The 5,005-nt window shown below is 40.9% G+C and overlaps 1 pseudogene; it reads left to right on the top strand.

Annotated features, from left to right (window-relative positions):
- The first annotated feature begins 1,259 nt into the window (after positions 1 to 1,259).
- On the top strand, positions 1,260 to 1,377 carry LOC124723575 (annotated as a pseudogene).
- The last annotated feature ends 3,628 nt before the right edge of the window (positions 1,378 to 5,005 follow it).

Raw genomic sequence — 5,005 nt, 5'->3', positions numbered from 1 at the left:
CTGTGCAGTTGTGAACGACTTATGTTGGGGAACAGGAGAAAATTGTTGGTGCTCATATGATGGATGCTTCCGTCAACAAGAGAGCCTTAGTGTTTCGTGTTTCAAGAGGCACCGTATCGAAGATTTACACCGCATGCAGGGACAGTGGAAGTACATCATCCGATAGCTCACAACGCGGACGATAGTGTTTGTGCTGATCGATCGTGACAGACGGTCATTGAAGAGAATTGTGACGAAAAATAAGTGGACGATAGCTGCAAAAGTCACTGTAGAACTGAACGTAGCACTCGCGAATCATGTGAAGCACCAAAACTGCACAAAGAGACCTCCAAAAGTTGGGAATTTCAGAGTGAGCTGGAATTCCAAAAGCACGCATCACTGATGCAAAGATCCATAACAGGAAAACGTGGTCCGAAGCCATAAAACTTGGAATATGGCGCAATGAAATAAGAATCATGACGCTTGTTTCGTACTGTTTTTAACTTCTGGCCGAATTTTGGCTGATCAGGTCCATCTCATGGTGCAATCGTTGCTCCCCAAAGGTAAAGCTGTGTTCCAAGACTACAGGGCCGTGTTCACACAGTTCACGTCGTCCAGGGCTAGTTTTGTGTGCGCGAGGATGAATTGTTGCATCTCCCCTGGCCACCACTGTCATCAGATCTCAATATTATTGAGTATTTGTGGTCTAGTATGGAGAGAAGGGTGCGTGGTCGTTATCCACCTTTGTCATCTTTACCTGTGTTTGCCATTATTTTGCCGGAAGAATGGTATAAGAGTCACTTGAAAACCATACAGTATTTCCCCGTTACGAGGCAAATGGAATCAGTTCTGAATGCCAACGTGTTTCCTCCACCGTATTAGGCACGCTAATGTTTTGTGTTTTTGAGGTTTTCATATTTTTGTCCACTCCCTGTCCAAAGACATGCCATGTGACGGTGTCCGTAGTACAATACGACCCACTATAATTAACGTAAAGTAACAATGTGTTTCCCTCAGTTTGCTGCTTCCAGTCACCAAATTGTTAGAGAGATGCAAATTCAATCTCTTGTGATGCGATCGACACAGAATGCTTCATTGACAAGTGATCAAAATAGCATTTCTTCGAAAGAACTAAAATCTCTCACAATGGATATTTCATTTTCATACAGCTGGTCTCCGATGCATGTACGTTTCTTTCGTGGCACATTAAACTGCGCTCATATTTGAACTATTTGTCACAAACATTTATAGAAGTTTTTATCTCCGTATTTATGATGTTAGCCAACGGCCCTGCCTCAGTGGTAACACCGGTTCCCGACAGATCACCGAAGTTAAGCGCTGTCGGTCTGGGCTAGCACTTGGATGGGTGACCATCCGGTCTGCCGAGCGCTGTTGGCAAGCGGGGAGCACTCAGCCCTTCTGAGACAAACTGAGGAGCTACTTGATTGAGAAGTAGTGGCTCCGGACTCGGAAACTGACATACGGTCGGGAGAGCCGTGTGCTGGTAACATGCCCCTCCATATCCGCATCCAGTGACGTCTGTGGGCTGAAACGGCGGCCAGTCGGTACCTTTGGGACTTCGTGGCCTGTGCGGGAGGAGTTTAGTTTATTTATGATGTTTCTGTCCTAGTTCAAGAAGGATAAAATCGTCGTACTTTCACTACAGCTGAAAAATTTCATTCATTACATTCTCGATAGACACACACACCCTTGCGCTACTAGGCAGCAGGGAGGTACCCACTGAAGAGTACGTGTTTTCCGTCTGCTGTCTTGTCCAACTTCGACTCTTTCCACGAGAGATCGGCTCCGTGAGCCATAGTTGCACATCAGAACATCAGGCGCTAGACAGAAGTAGCCTTGTGTAGGCAGACGAGGTGTCTTCCCACTTTTCCTGCAAGTTCACGAGCTCCGAAGCCTGCTGTTAAGTGCTATGTAACACATGACTGCAAACATTGCTTTTTCCGCCAAGCGGAATGCCGACGCTGCCGTAAGCCAGGACACACACAGCAAGTATGCTTGCCAAAGAATAGCAAAGTAAACTCTGTTCCACACAACCCTACAACTGAGAAGATGTGAATAAATATGATCTCACGTTCTGAATCTTCACCCGACCCTCCCGGCAATATTCATGGTAACTACAGACGCAAGAATCCCAAGATTACACATTCAATGCAAAATTTTGCTCATTCAAGTCAGCTCTCCTCAAATAGACGAACAGGAAAACGCTCAGTCACTCACAAATCAGACGGAGGCAGTCTTCTGAAAATCAGAAGTAACTGAAAATCACATGCAGAGTAACTGCCGCAAAACTGTTCAACTCCTTGCAAATTTGCAATAAAAAGGTACCGTTTTAGTTAGGCACTGGTGCTTCACTTACATTACTTAATCAGAATGCGTGTGAGCAGTTGGGACCCCCGATACTACTGAAATCTCGTGTTCTCCTTACGGTCTACAAAGGTGAAAATACTTCTGGTCTCAGGGCTTACAAATTGGAAGCGTAATATAAAAATAAAACTACGTTATAGCCATATTGCCATATTGCAAAGATAGTTCAATGTCGCTCTAGTCCAAAAACGTTTAGAATTGTATCATTTGATTTGATTTTCTTGGATATTCCCGATACTATGCACACTACCGATACTCAAGTTTCCCATGCCAGTATTCATCAGTTGTGTGAAAAGTATAGACGTATGTTCGATATCGTATTGAGACACTCAAAGAATATTCCAGCGCACATTATGCTCATGGACAATGCTCGTCTAAAGTTTTTCCACCCACGCCATTCGCAATAAAGTTGATTTTGAAGTCCACAGGTTGGAACAAATCGATGTTTTGAAGCACATTTCGGCAAACCAAAGACCATCTTCTCTAATTATCACTAAAAAAGATCCAACAGGAATTGTGGATCGCCTAGCAGCTGGAAGATTTTTTTCGTAATTGATTTAACCGATGCTTACCTTCAACCTCGAGGAAACGAAAAAAAAAAAAAATTACGGTGGTCATTACTTACGTCGCCTTGTATCAAAACCAGTGCCCCCCGCCCCCAGAGGAATATCTGCTTCCGTGCTGTTTCAATACTTTCTCAAACAAGTGACATCAAAGTATGTGCCATGTACAAATTATCTGGTTGGCATAATCATGTCCAGGCAAACACAAGAACAGCGTTCTCAAGAATTCAGAATCTCTTCAAGTTTCAACTGATGGAGGACTCAAGTGGAGTCTGCAGAAATGTTCATTTTTCAATACCAAAACTGAATATTTTGGATATCTCACTGACATCCACGGTGCTCTTCCCTTGACTTAGCATTTAGAGGCCATCTGGAGATAACGTTCTCCTGAAAAGGAACAGGAACTACGAGCAGTTCTTGGAAAATTTCTTCATTCTGAAAGTAGCGAAAATTGTTGTTTCCTTGCTTCGTCTTCGGCGAAAGTGTGTTCCTTTCCAATAGACTTGAGAATGGAACGCTCAATCCAGCAGTTGAAAAGTGCAATGCTTAGTCGTCCCAGTTCTTTACGATCCGCAGAAACCACATGGAACAGGGGCAGTTTTATTTCAAAGGGTTGGGTACACTGAATGCCCCTTAGTGTTCACGTCTAAGATATTGAACAAGACCCATATATTCTCCCAGGTCGATCTATTACAGGTTCTGTGATTGGACTGATTTGTCTTGTGTTGACTAAGAGTTGTATCGATCCATTCTTTTTCGGTAAGCACAGCAACGGACTGTTGAATAAACTCAAGGCGAATTCTATAACCTTTTCTAACATATAATAATTTGATTTCGGCTTCTGCTTCCTCCCTTTACACTTGTGGGGTCGGGCTCGGACGTAAGAAAAATTTCTGGTGCAGATTTACTCTAAACTGACATTTAAAACCTCTTATTGTCTCTGCTGATTTAGAAAACATGCTCCATTTCATAAAAATATCATTGCCACACGGAAATTGGATTTTTGTAATTTTTTATATTTATGGCGCTGAAGTTAAGGATTAAAATATGAGTCCCCAAAAGCAAATAGAAGCAACTCTCAAACCTCCACGACAGAATCGACTTTGAATTTTTCTGAGGAAATTAAATTCACTAAAATTGAGGTAATTTGTGCAAGAGGCCGCTTGGTTTACTCACTAGCCTCAGAGAATGGTAATCAATGGGTTGTTAGTTCGAAACTTATGGCGTTTTCTTTTTGTTTTCTTTTTTACGTTAGTCTCTAATACCTAGATAATTAAAATATAAAATCCGTCAAATATATGATAATTAACACATATCTAATCATCACTTCATGAGAAAGGCTCATCTTGTTTCTAATTACATATCACAAGCGATGCAAACGTAAATTCTTACTTATTGGTATTTTGTAAGAGATTGTTGATTAACATTGTTTTAGTTAAGGAAAGCATTACAAATATATTAACAATCTGTCATAAAATACCGATAATTTAGAATTTATGTTTGCAATGAAAACAGCAATTTTGTGTGCGATATGCAATTAGGATCAAGAAGAGGTGTATTTTTCATAAAATGATACTTAGATATCTGTTGATTAGCATATATTTGACGAATTTTGTATTTGAATACTATAGGTAGTCTAACTGAAAGAGAAATATGAAAAAAAGACGATAGCGACATTTGAACCAGTGACCAAATGATTACGAGTTACCATTCTTCTACAGTACCGTGAGACCCAAGCGGAGCGTCGCAAAACAACACTCATTTTTAGTGAATTAAATAGCTGGGAAAACTTCAAACTCGATTATCTCGAGAATTTTTAAAAGCTGTATCGAACTGCTTTGGGCCTTTCATATTTGAATTCTGAACTTCACGTACTATAAATATAAAAAATTACAAAAGTCAAATTTCTGGGTAGTCTCCTTGTAAGTTCTTTCATTCCGTTTCCACTTCAAATCTTTTCCAGAATCATTGCGTTCATCTGTTCGTCTTCCATGCTCCTCGTCTACATTCCCACATCAGGACATAAATTACTATTTTTCGGAAACTCGAGTTTACCTCAGTTATTCAATCTTCTAAAG

This window comes from Schistocerca piceifrons, chromosome X, assembly GCF_021461385.2.
Source record: "Schistocerca piceifrons isolate TAMUIC-IGC-003096 chromosome X, iqSchPice1.1, whole genome shotgun sequence".
Classification (NCBI taxonomy): Eukaryota; Metazoa; Arthropoda; class Insecta; order Orthoptera; family Acrididae; genus Schistocerca; species Schistocerca piceifrons.
Note: the sequence above shows the minus strand (reverse complement) of the source record. Positions and strands in the feature narration are given on the sequence as shown.